At 39.1% G+C, this 13811-nt stretch overlaps 1 non-coding gene across 1 annotated transcript; it reads right to left on the reverse strand.

The window, feature by feature from the left end:
• Nucleotides 1-8935: 8935 nt before the first annotated feature.
• Trnam-cau lies at nucleotides 8936-9008 on the reverse strand. Its single transcript has one exon. It is a non-coding gene; the product is annotated as a tRNA-Met (tRNA).
• Nucleotides 9009-13811: the final 4803 nt, after the last annotated feature.

Below are 13811 nucleotides of genomic sequence, written 5' to 3' on the forward strand. Positions count from 1 at the left end.
TCGTTCTCGACTGGCTTTCCACCTATCCTGTCTTCCTTCTCTCTTCGATTTCGGGACGATAAGACCCTAGCAGTTACAGTTCCCTCTGTCAAACCTCTTAAAAAAAAAAAAGGTGGCTCACTTGCCTTGTAACCGCTGGTCGTGTGTTCGATTCTCACCCGGGGCGATCTTTATCCTCTAAAGACAAGGTACGTTTTTGCAAAAGCTAACTTTGTCCTACCCTGTCCTCCCCTGCGATCTCGGGACGATAAGACTTCCATTGTCACAGTTCCCTCTGTCAGACATATATATGTAGAAGGAGAGTCGGGAAAGGTCTCAGTTTCCCAGACTGTCCTTACGGCTTAGCACAGATAAAACACTAATAGGTGAAGCGCGATAATGAGTAAACACAGAGAAGGTATTTGCAATCAACCAACAATGAAGGTAGGTATATATTACGTAGGTAGGTATGTACACTATTCCGACCCTGGACCCGAAACTCCCCAAGACATCCCTTCGCGGATTCTATACAAAGACTGACTCGCTTGGAACCTAGCACCAGGGTTCTCCCATCGAGTATCCCATACTAGATTTCCCCCAAAATTCCCCCTCAGCCTTTCGGAGTGTATCGAATGAAGATCTCTTCCTGGGATTGGTCCAATGGTTACGCTCTGCTTATGAGGGTGCCATGGCTAGCCTAGATATATAAAAAAATCTTATTCTAATCACTCGATAAAACTAAATTGAATGTATGATGGAGTAGGTAGACATTTTGTCTACACTTGTACAATGTAGACATAGTGAAGCAATCAAAATAGATTGCTCTTGTGTTAACACAAGTATCACATCCTTCACATTGAAATATTATTATCAGATAACAGATCTCTTGGCAGGAAATATTCATTACTTTCTTTGATCATATTCAGGGTGGCCTAGATTGGGACAGAAGCGTTGAATTCTAAAAAAAGAAGAAGGAAACTCCGTGGCCAATTGAGTATCACACTAGGCTTGCACGCCGGAGGTCCTGGGTTCGATTCCCGGCTGGGTCGAATTAATAGTAAAGGAGGCACGTAGTAATGCTGTGATGCCCACAAAAGTTGTGAAAAAGCTCTCTGAATTTTATTTTTTATTTTTTGGTTTTTTGGATTTATGGTTTTCTGGACAAAATTTGCACCACCATTTTCGTGATCCTGGTAAAAAGACCTTTAATTTGATATATAGGTCGACCAGGTTTGGATAAGTCCTTCTATGGGAACAGACAGACTGACTGACAGACAGAAACAAAGACGACACCGAAGCGAATACAATAGTCCGTCCCTTATACCTTTTTATTACTATTGTAATAATAAAGGAAGGACGGACTAAAAACTGACCATTGAAATTAATTTTGAAGGTTACTTTCTTTCCTTCCTATAGGATTAGAAAAGTAAAACCTACCTGTCTACGAGTACCCTGTATATTGAGGTGTCAAATTATATCTCTCTCTCTCTCTCTCTCTCTCTCTCTCTCTCTCTCTCTCTCTCTCTCCCTCTCTCTCTCTTTCTTTCTTTCTTTCTCTCTCCTTTCTCTTTTCCCACACACTCTTTCTCCATCTCTTTCATTCTTTCTTTCACCTCCTTAAGCACTTTATCTATTTATCCCCTCTCTCTCTCTCCCTCTCTCTACAAATCTCTAGGGAGTTTTTCATATAATAGAATAGAGAGAGAGAGAGAGAGAGAGAGCAAGGTTGGTTCAGTGGTCACTCTCTTAGGTGGCGTTCCGACCCTAGCTGCCGGGTCGCGCGACCCGGTCGCGTGACCGAGCTGCCTGGTCGCGCCATAAAGGTGGCGTTCCGATCCTAGCGGCCGGGTCAACGGAGACCCGATCATCGTGAGGACAACACAAATGACCCTAAGCAAACACAAATATGACACCAATAGAACACCCCTCTAAGCCAACACAAATGACACCAATAGATATGTGGCTGAAACCAATTGAAGTGGCTGAACACCTGGGCCTACCAGTAACAGATGGGAATGGAAGAACCTGATGGGACTTTGGCTACTACAACAACAACAACAACAACAACAACAACAACAACAACAACAACAACAACAACAACAACAAAGGAGCTGTCTGTAAGTTTTTTTCGCTGTTGGTCTCGAAAGAGTTGCTCGAATATGATGAAATTTGCCAGAAATGTTGATCACAGGATCACACAAAAGAAATTTTCTCATCTAGGTTCTCCTCTAAAGACAAGGTACGTTTTTGCAAAAGCTAACTCTGTCCTACCCTGTCCTCCCCTGCGATTTCGGGACGATAAGACCTCCATTGTCACAGTTCCCTCTATCAGACATATATAAAAAAAAAAATCTTATTCTAATCACTCGATAAAACTAAATTGAATGTATATGATGAAGTAGGTAGACATTTTGTCTACACTTGTACAGTACAGTGTAGACATAGTGAAGCAATCAAAATAGATTGCTCTTGTGTTAACACAAGTATCACATCCTTCACATTGAAATATTATTATCAGATAACAGAAAGTAACCCGTTGAAATATTTGCAATCGAAAAACGAGTACAAATTTTTGTCGATGGTGGGATTCGAACCCGGAAATATTATTATCAGATAACAGATCTCTTGGCAGGAAATATTCATTACTTTCTTTGATCATATTCAGGGTGGCCTAGATTGGGACAGAAGCGTTAAATTCTAAACAAAAAAGAAAAAGGAAACTCCGTGGCCAATTGAGTATCACACTAGGCTTGCACGCCGGAGGTCCCGGGTTCGATTCCCGGCTGGGTCGAATTAATAGTAAAGGAGGCACGTAGTAATGCTGTGATGCCCACAAAAGTTGTGAAAAAGCTCTCTTTATGAAACACAAAGCGTTGTTGTATGTTTTCTTTCGTTAAAGAGTCGTATAGATGAATGTTGTATTAATGTTTCTTATGATTAAATAGGTATACAATGGTACAAATATTAGGTAATTAGTTGGTTCCTAAAATAAATTGGATAAGCAGTTACTCCAGAGATTTCACCACTATACTCCAGGCTAAAGGAGGAAAATGGGGGGGTGGGAAGAGTGGGTGGGTTTTGGAGGTTGATGATCCTTGGTTGAAGTATACAGCAGCATACTCCAAGTTGTCCTGGAACGGAGATAATTCTTATGATTAAATAAGTACAATGGTACATATTAATAGGTAATTAGTTGGTTCCTCAAATAAATTGGATAAGTCGTTACTCCAGAGATTTCATCACTACTCCAGGCTAAAGGAGGAAAATAAAATCCAAGGCTATTTAAAAAACAGGATGAATCCAAGACAGAGAACTCTCTCGTTCTCTCTCTCTCTCTCTCTCTCTCTCTCCTTCTTCTTCTCTTCTCTCTTCCTCCCCTCTTCTCCCCTTTCCTTCCTAACAGGATAAATCCAAGACGGAGAACTCTCTCGTTCTCTCTCTCTCTCTCTCTCTCTCTTTCTCTCTCCCTCTGTTCTTTTTTTTCCATTTCCTAAAATATCATACATTGAGCATTGAGCTCGAAAAGCAAGCGAAAATAATTATTTTAGAAATCAACTTCTTTCCATTTCTATCTCTCTCCCTCCTCATTCTATCTCTTTCCTTTTCTTCTCTCTCCTTACTCTTTTCATTTCTCTCTCTCCCTCCTCTTTCTATCTCTTTTCATTTCTCTCTCTCCCTCCTCTTTCTCCTTCCTCATTCTATCTCTCTCTATTTCTATCTCCCTCCCTCTTTCTATCTCTTTCCATTCACATCTCTCTCCTTCCTGTAATCTCCTTCTCTTTTCATTTCTATCTCTCTCCCTCTTCTTTCTATCTCTATTTCTATCTCTTAACCTCCTGTACTCTCCTCTTTCAGAATACATTTATTTTTTTTCTCTCTCTCCTTCCTCCCTTCTATCTCTCTCACTCATGTTCATTTCAAGCGTTCATCAATCTTATTCTCTCTCTCTGTATTCCACATACTTCCGTCTTCTTCTAACCTATAAGTTTGGAAGAGAGAGAGAGAGAGAGAGAGAGAGGGAGGAAGGAAACTGATTTGCATCAGAAAGCTGATTGCACTAGACATCATAAAACAAAGTTAAAAACAAAATGGTAACAAGTAACAACATAAAGTAAGATAAAAACATAATATTATGAAAACATAGTACTTACATACATTCATTAGTAGATATTTAGCATTCACACAATCACACATGTATTTATCTTACTTTGTTTTCATAAAGCAAGATAAAACGTAGTATTTACTTACCTAACTTACCGTTCCAAAGTATCAAGGCAAAGTAAGCTGAAGGCACCGTAGGTAGGGAGAGTAGCTGTCTGTTATATAAAAGCAAAGTAAGTAAAATCAAACAAAGTATGACCGCAAAGTAAGTTAGATAGCACTAGACATCATAAAACAAAGTTAGATAAAAACAAAATGGTAACAACATAAAGTAAGATAAAAACATAATATTATGAAAACATATAGTACTTACATTCATTAGTAGATATTTAGCATTCACACATGTATTTATCTTACTTTGTTTTCATAAAGCAAGATAAAATGTAGTATTTACTTACCTAACTTACCGTTCCAAAGTATCAAGGCAAAGTAAGCTGAAGACACCGTAGGTAGGGAGAGTAGCTGTCTGTTATATAAAAGCAAAGTAAGTAAAATCAAACAAAGTATGACCGCAAAGTAAGTTAGATAGCATTGTACGCACGTATTTCAATATACAAAGTAAGTAAAATAAAACAAAACAAAGAAAGTCAACAACGTATTTGTAGAAGATGGGATACACCTACTCGTAATTATCTTTTTGGAAAACAAAGTTAACAAAGTGAAAAATATTAAAACAAAGCAAAAAAACTCCAAACAAAGTAAGTCAGGATTAAAAAAACAGAGAGTACCTCGTGATTTCCAAGCCTCGTGCTTAGAGTTTACAATAGGAACACACCAGCGTCATTTATCATTATTTTAACTTTGGTGATGCAATCTTTCTTCTCCCCTCTGTGACCCTATTTTTTACATTTAAAGGTCAGAGGGAGGAGAAGGAGAAAGAGAGAGGGACAGGGAGAGAGAGAGAGAGAGAAGAAATGTGGAAGGGAGGGAGAGAGGGGACGGAATTAGGGAGAAAAAGGTGGAGGAGGAGGAGCTAGGAGAGAGAGAGAGAGAGAGGTAGAGGAAGAGAGTTTTTCTTCAAATTTATATTTATTACCAGGTGTTGAAGGATATTAGATTTCTCTCTCTCTCTCCCTCCCTCCCTCTCTCTCTCCCTCCCTCTCTCTCTCTTGCTCTCTCTCTCCCTCTCCCTCTCTTTCTCCCTCTCTCTCTCATAACGGTCCCTATTAGGAGTAGGGGGTACATAATAGGTATCTATCTATTACCTAATACCTATACATTGACTTTGGAAAATATTTCAAACCCTTTTTTTTAGACTTAGACTTAGGTAACTAAACAAATTTCCACCATTTATAAGGATTTCCGATTTTCAAAGCTGTTATAGAGTTCTGATACTTTCACAAACCACTGAAGTTAAATACAGTTGAGTGTGGTGTGTGTCTGAATGGGTGACCAACTGGGCCAGTGGAACACATCACGTGATCGCTATTTCAGGGGATGCTCTACTCGGTTTTTTCTGAGGACCATTGAAAGTTTGGTTGAAAGCGTGATGGCTATTTGAGGGTGCACTCAGTCTTTTCTAAAGACTATTGAAAATCTGGTTGAAAGCCCAGCGAAAAGGGTAGCTGGCATAAAACCTGGCATAAAAACTGACGTAGCTACTAGCTACTAGTACTTCCAGTAGTGTTAATTTATACCAGTAGGAGCCATTATAGACATCTGATGAGAGCCTAAAGCTCATAACATCTATCCAAGTAGTGTCCATTTTGGCAGTCCAGGGATGATCTAACCAATATTACCATTACCACTCGACCACTCCCAACCAGCGGCCTACTACAGTGGATTCATAGGATAAGCATGAAAATCGTTCACTTTAAGAAATATAGGCCAGGAGAAAAGCTATAAAAAATAGAAAAAAAAGTAGGTATATTATAGGTATGCAAAGAAAAAAGGTGAACCCTCTACCTTCCGCCTACCAGACGAGTACTTTAACCGCACTATTATGCCAAGACTTAGGTATCTAACTTGGAAGTAAATTATGAGTGGGGAAATATAAACGTAGGAGTAAGATAACCAGAAAGTTAACGGTAATTTAACACAGGAAAAACTTTTCCCACATCGAGCGAAAGCAGAGGGAGAGAGAGAGAAAGAAAAAGAGGGAGAGAGAGAGAAAGAAAGAGAAAGAGGGAGAGAGAGAGAGAGAAAGAGAGAGAGACAGAGAGAGAGAGTCAAGGGTAGAAGAAAAAGGAAAAGGAATCATCTGTAGAAAAGCGGGAGGAAGAGGTAAGGAAGGAAGAAATAGGGAGAGAAGAGAGAAGAGAGAGAGAGAGAGAGAGAGGATACAGAGGGAGAGAAGAGAGAGAGAGAGGATACAGAGGGAGAGAAGAGAGAGAGAGAGGATACAGAGGGAGAGAAGAGAGAGAGAGAGAGAGGATACAGAGGGAGAGAAAGGGAGGAGGAAGAGAGAGAGAGAAAGAAATAACAAGAGAGAGAGAGAGTCAAGGGTAGAAGAAAGAGGAAAAGGAATCATCTGTAGAAAAGCGGGAGGAAGAGGTAAGGAAGGAAGAAATAGGGAGAGAAGAGAGAGAGAGGATACAGAGGGAGAGAAGAGAGAGAGAGAAACGGAATAAAAAGTAGAAGGGAGGGAGGAGGGAGAGAGACAGAGAAATTGTTCAGAGATAAAAAAAAGGCAAAAGCGTAGGAGGTACCTAATAGAGCAAAGCTGAAAATAAAATGAAAGCGCACGAGAGAGAGAGAGAGAGAGAGAGAGAGAGAGAAAGAGGAAGAAAGAAATGGAGGGAGAGAGAGAGAGAGGGGGGGGGAAGAATGAAAGTGCGCGAGAGAGAAATGGAAAGAAAGGGAGGGAGAGAGAGAAAGAGAGAGAGAGAGAAAGAGGAAGAAAGAAAGGGAGGGAGAGAGAAAGAGGAAGAAAGAAAGGGAGGGAGGGAGGGAGAGAGAGGGGGGAAGAATGAAAGTGCGCGAGAGAGAAATGGAAAGAAAGGGAGGGAGAGAGAGAGAGAAAGAGAAAGAAAGAGAGAGAGAGAATAGAAGGAGAAAAAATAATAATGAACATTTGAACTGATGGTATTATGTACACAGTTTTTCATGTCCCATATTGTCCCATTCTTCACATTGTCTTGTGTCTTTCCCATTGTTCTATCCCATGCCTCTTTACCCATAACATAGCCTTCATCTTCCACTAAATTTTGCCATTTAATTCCCCTATTCCCGTTGTCCTCCCTAGTGTTTCTTACGATTATTAAATCACCACTAGATATAGGTACCTTACCTCCAAAAGAAATACGACATTAGTGCTGAAAAGGAACAGTTGAACTCGCTCAGAAAAACGGCTTCTCCTGGTATGCGGCTCACGAGGAAAAGCCTTTTTTTAGGAGGACATGTTTGCCAAATTTTCTCAAATTCAGATTGACCATCAAGGGCAGAAAAGGTAACGTTGTTGAGTTCAACGTTGAAGCTAATAATTTTGGTTGCAAAAACTCCCTGTTTACAAAAACTTGCAATCTAAGCTCTTCCCCACTTTGAGTTCCACCTTTTGTGGTAGTTCCATTTCCAACCATAACGTGTCATCGATACAGGACGGAAAAATCTACACGGAATATTATCTACCAGGAAAATTGAAGCTATTTGGGAAATATTCCAATTTCACAACATTCCGCCGTAATTTCTTGGGTAAAACTTTTCCCCTGAACTAGGACAGTCTTTCTCTCCCTGCTGGTACCCCCCGGCATGAAGTAAACACAGATGTATAGCTTACAAAGACCCCTTGAAACAATATTTAATTCCGCCTTGAAACAATATTATTTGATGCTCTTTAAGTTAGAGTTGCTTTTAAATTCAAACGTTCAATTAAACAGAAGCTTTTCCCTAAGCTCTTAGTCTTGTGCTACAGAGTGGAAAAATTTGAGTTCCACTTTTTGTGGTAGTTCCATTTCCAACCATTACGTGTCATCGATACAAGACGGAAAAATCTACACGGAATATTATCTACCAGGAAAATTGAAGCTATTCGGGAAATATTCCAATTTCACAACATTCCGCCGTAATTTCTTGGGTAAAACTTTTCCCCTGAACTAGGACAGTCTTTCCCTCCCTGCTGGGGGGTATGGCCGGGGGGTACCCGGCCATATTGGATTTATAAAATAGATACCAGTGCATGTGCAAGAGGGTGAGTGAAAATTCGAAATTCCATGATGTAACGATTGATCATACAAAAATATAACTGACCGAACAAAATGAGGTTCAAGTTCTGACTAGAAGATTTCTCATTTAGTTTGTCTATAACTGTAAGTTTAGTTTGCCTCTCAAAAGGATTGCACGAATATGATGAAATTTGCCAGAAATATTGATCACACAAAAGAAATTTTCTCATCTAGGTTTTGATAGGGCTTTGGTTGGACCCTCTTTTCTGAAACAGTTTTACAGTTGATTTAATACAGTTTATAGTTTACGAGATACTGTTGTAATATTACATCCCAAGTATTACACTCACGTAACTAAAGAGTAAAAAAAGTTGGCATTTTACCCAAATAAACCTTTGAGTATTTCCAATATTGATTTCTAATTTCAGCACAAAATTTACATAATAGCTACCACCTAGCTAATGTATCGAAGGTAGAGAGAGAGAGAGAGAGAGAGAGAGAGAGAAAATTTCGAGATTTTTTTTTTTGTTCCTCCACATCCTCCTTCAAAATGTCTCTATGGGAAATAACGCTAAAAACTTTATACCTATCTATTATCTATACATATTTCGCAAAGGTATTGATTATTCGATTATTGTACCTACTACCTTTGTAGATATAGGAACCATGTTCAAATTTCGATAAATCAAAAAAATTGCCCCGGGTGAGGATCGAACTCACGACCTTAAGATTATGAGACTTACGCGCTGCCTACTGCGCTACCGAGGCTGCTTGTGGTGTTCAAAGTCGTAAAGTTCATATCAACAGTAATCAGAATATAAGTAGGTACTTACCTGATTACCTAACACCATAAAGTTAGTACCTAATACATATACCTACCTGTAATGAAATTTCCACTCAGAGAACTCGTCTTTCATTCAAAAGTTATACTTACCTACCTACTCGTAATATCAGTGTAGGTACCTAGGTATATGGAATATTGTGGATCTCAGTTTATAGGTTAGTGCGTTAGTGGGCTAGTGATTATACCTACCTCTAAATTATGCCTACTTACTTGCCTAGATAGGAAAAGAGTAGGTATTATAGGCACGCACCTATAGATTTAATTTATTGACCAGTCGACTGCTGGACTAAAGGGACTTTTCAGTTTAAAAGTACATACCCCCCGGCCATATTGGATTTATAAAATAGATACCAGTGGAGAAGGGTAGGTGAAAAACGAAATTCCATGATGAAACGATATATCATACAAAAAATACAATTCATCGAACAAAGGGAGGTTTAAGTTCTGACTCGAAGATTTCTCATTCAGTTTGTCTGTAATAAAAGTACAAGATGTACTGATTTATCAATTTCTTTTTTAAAAGGAATAAATGATGAAAATAGATAAGGAAAGTAATCAAAGTAACATTTAATTATCAGGAGATAACAAAAAATGATTAATTACATAATTACGGACACTTTCGGCATAATCAAAAGAAAATAACCCTGTGTTCCTGGTAAAAAGACCTTTAATTTGATATTATATAGGTCGACCAGGTTTGGATAAGTTCTTCTATGGGGACAGACAGAGTGACAGACAGACGACACCGAAGCGAATACAATAGCCCGTCCACTATACCTTTTTAGTCCGTCCTTCCTTTATTATTACAATAGTAATAAAAAAGGTATAAGGGACGGACTATTGTATTCGCTTCGGTGTCTTCGAAAAGCAAACGAAAATAATTACTTTAGAAATCAACTTCTTCCCATTTCTATCTCTCTCCTTACTCTTTCTATCTCTTTCCATTTCTCTCTCTCTCTCTCTCTCCTTACTCTTTCTATCTCTTTCCATTTCTCTCTCTCTCCTTACTCTCTCTATCTCTTTCCACTCATTCAGTTTGTCTGTAAGTTTGTTTCGCTGTTAGTCTCGAAAGAGTTGCTCGAATATGATGAAATTTGCCAGAAATGTTGATCACAGGATCACACAAAAGAAATTTTCTCATCTAGGTTCTGATCGGGCTTTGGTTGGATCCTCTTTTCTGAAAGAATTTTACAGTTGACTGAATACAGTTTACGAGATACTGTTGTAATACCTCATCCCAAGTATTACACTCACGCTACACCACTGCTAGGATCGTACAATGGGATAGAAAGTTTTCCGTACGGAAGAATTTCACAGTTGGAATGGAATCTCAACAAAGGAGGAAAATAAAATCCAAGGCTATTTAAAAAACAGGATAAATCCAAGACGGAGAACTCTCTCGTTCTCTCTCTCTCTCTCTCTCTCTCTTTCTCTCTCCCTCTGTTCTTTTTTTTCCATTTCCTAAAATATCATACATTGAGCTCGAAAAGCTCCTCTCATACTTCCCTTTCCCTTTTCCTTCTTCTATCCCAGAGGTTCCTAATCTGTGGTACGCGTACCACTAGTGATACGCGGAATCATTTCTGGTGGTACACGAAGAGATTTGAAAACCCCATTTTCATGATTATTCTCGTAAATGCGAAAAACAAATCTGGCAACTCTAGTTGGGAGAGAAAAAAAAATCTACAACCAGTGCACCAAAAAATTGACATCGTACTACAATTAAGACAAAAATTTCGCCTGCGGCGCTATAACTTCTTTATTTGACTTCCATATTACACAAATTTGATGTTTGGTGGTACGCCAAAAGAACCTTGCCTTCTAATACTTCCCTTTCCTTAGGTATGTCTCTTATACCCTCCAATACACTCCTTCTCATACTTCCCTTTCCCTTTTCCTTCTTCTATCCCAGAGGTTCCCAATCTGTGGTACGCGTACCACTAGTGCAGATACGCGGAATCATTTCTGATGGTACCTACACGAAGAGATTTGAAAACCCCATTTTCATGATTATTCTCGTAAATGCGAAAAACAAATCTGGCAACTCTAGTTGGGAGTGAGAAAAAAAAATCTACAACCAGTGCACCAAAAAATTGACATCGTACTTCAATTAACACAAAAAATTTCGCCTGCGGCGCTATAACTTCTTTATTTGACTTCCATATTACACAAATTTGATGTTTGGTGGTACGCCAAAAGAACCTTGAGGTGTCAGATGGTAGTATGTACTCGAAAGTTTGGGAACCCCTGTTCTATTCTATCCTTTCCACATCTTCAAATATACACACTTCGTCTCACACGTCCCTCCAACCTTTTTCCTTTCCCGCATCCTTGATATTCACACTCTCTTTTGCTCTGTGTTTGTGGGATGAACTTTTATGTCTTCTAGTTTTAATGTTCTAAAAACATACCTCATACAGGACGGTCAGATGATTGCCATTCACGCAGAATATAGGGTGTCTCCTCACAATATTGATCCTTCGATCTTACAGTATGTATTGGAAGAGGTGTGGGGTTTATAAACCCCCTTGGACGTCCAGAAACGATATCGGGGCTCCTTCCATGTCCTTAAAGCTGTGTTCAAACATGGTCGACAGCTGTCGATTGACGAGGTGAATCTCAAGTTGTCGAGGCAGTGTGGACGGTTTCCGTCGACATCGATCGAGTCGATCGACCGTCGATTATGTGTGGACAAGTGGACACAGCTTAATGTTTTTTTTTTTTTTTTTTTTAAAACAACCGATTTAGGATAAGGAAAGTAAAAGCATCAACAGAAAATACAAGAAAAAAGCAAATAGAAAGGAAGGATCGAAGGAAGAGAGGGGGAGGGAGAGAGAGAGAAAAGGGAGAGTTCGCGGGGGGAAAAAACGGACGAAATAATTTCCCTCCTATCTTTTTAAAAAATCTCTTTAGAAGAAGGAAGACGTACTGAGAGAGAGAGAGAGAGAGAGAGAGAGAGAGAGAGAGAGAGAGAGAGAGAGAGAGAGAGAGAGAGAGAGAGAGAGGGTGACTGTCTGGGACCTGGGATTATCTGGGAGATGGGTAACTGTCTGCGACCTGGGACTATATCTGGGAGATGGGTGACTGTCTGTGTCGTCACGTGTTATCAGGATGCGCTCACGCACTCAGCCTCGTGAAGAAAATACTCTGAAAATCTGTCTAAAGCGAAAAGTTTCTGTACTGTCTATCCAAACAAAAAGTTTTCGAGAAAACAATAGTTATTATTTTTTGTTTACTGTGTGAAGCTATCTATAGCGGAGTTATTGTTTTACAAACAAAAAGTTGCTGAGAAAATACCTTGGGTAATGGTTATGATTTTGTTTTCCTTACACACGTGTGTGACCCGTTGACCCGGTATATTTGCTTGTCATTTTCAATGAATCAATACCTCGATTTAAACTCCTGTTTGTGTTTCTTTTGATGACACAATAGTGACCCTGTATACGGGAGTGCCTAGCTAAATAGTATAGTGCAGGGCCGTATCCAGGATTTGGATGGTCCAAATTTTCGGAGTATTGCCTATAGAAAATGAGGAAATTTAAGCTGGAGGGACGAAATACGGCCCTGGTATGGCGTGCTGCAAATGTTTTCATATCTCATGTAGGTAGACTAGATACCTAATTATGTAGGTGTAGGTACCTACAACATACAAAAAGGCTAGATACAACTCTAAATAAGAACATAAATATGTAGATATTTAGATAAGTACATAAATAGGTATGTATGTAGAATGAAGATAGATAAATATGTAGGCCACATCAACTGACATATTTAGAAATAAATAAATAAATAAAACTGACACATTATTAAACTTGTTGTTGTTGTTTTCTTTTCTTCTTCTTCTTCATTATTTGTTCGGATATTACGTTGTATGCATTTGAAAGGTGAAAAACCAACGTTTACCAACTACTGGGTGATTCATTTAAAGAAGGAAGTTAAATGTTGAAATTAATCTGTATTAGTTTCGCAACATTGTTAGAAGTAAAGTCCTTTAGTAAATCATATAGCTTGAAGGAAGTTCGTCTGCCTTGTAAGCCCCAAGTCGCAGGTTCGATTCCCGCCCGGGGGAAGGAGTAGCATCTTATTTGAATAGAGAATGTCACACATGCCCACGGGAATACTTTCACCAAATAAAGGTCGAAAGAATCGTGGGTTGATTAAAGTCGTCCCCAAATGTCAGTGGTTCCCAACCTTTTTGGCCTTTTGAAATTCAGCATTTTTTTCTTTTTATTTTACGCCTAATACTTTTTCAAGGTTTCCACACTCAAGAAGCCCACCTATATGGCCCAAAGGTTCGATAGGTGTGCTAAGCTCCACAAATCTTTGAATTGTCACCAATTCGAACACTCGCCACACTCGATTTGACTTAACATGAGTGGTGTTTCTAATGCCGCCTTGTCGAGTAGCCGAGTCTGTTCTAATGTTTCTAATCATTTCTAATTTATGAAGTCAACTCAAAGTGTGAGCAATTTTCCACTCAATTAGAAATTTTATCTCTCCATCAACTTTCTCTCTCTCTCTCTCTCTCTCTCTCTCTCTCTCTTTCTTTCTCTGCACTCCCTCTAATTCCCTTTTTCCATATCCTCTTTTTCTCTCCCTCCCTTACTTTCTTTCTCTCTCTTTTCCCTTTTTAGTCCGTCCTTCCTTTGTTATTATGATAGTAATAAAAAAAGGTATAGTGGACGGGCTATTGTATTCGCTTCGGTGTCGTCACTCTGTCACTGTGT

The sequence above is a fragment of the Diaphorina citri genome, unplaced genomic scaffold (genome assembly GCF_000475195.1).
Source record: "Diaphorina citri unplaced genomic scaffold, Diaci psyllid genome assembly version 1.1 scaffold3322, whole genome shotgun sequence".
In the NCBI taxonomy this organism is placed as follows: Eukaryota; Metazoa; Arthropoda; class Insecta; order Hemiptera; family Psyllidae; genus Diaphorina; species Diaphorina citri.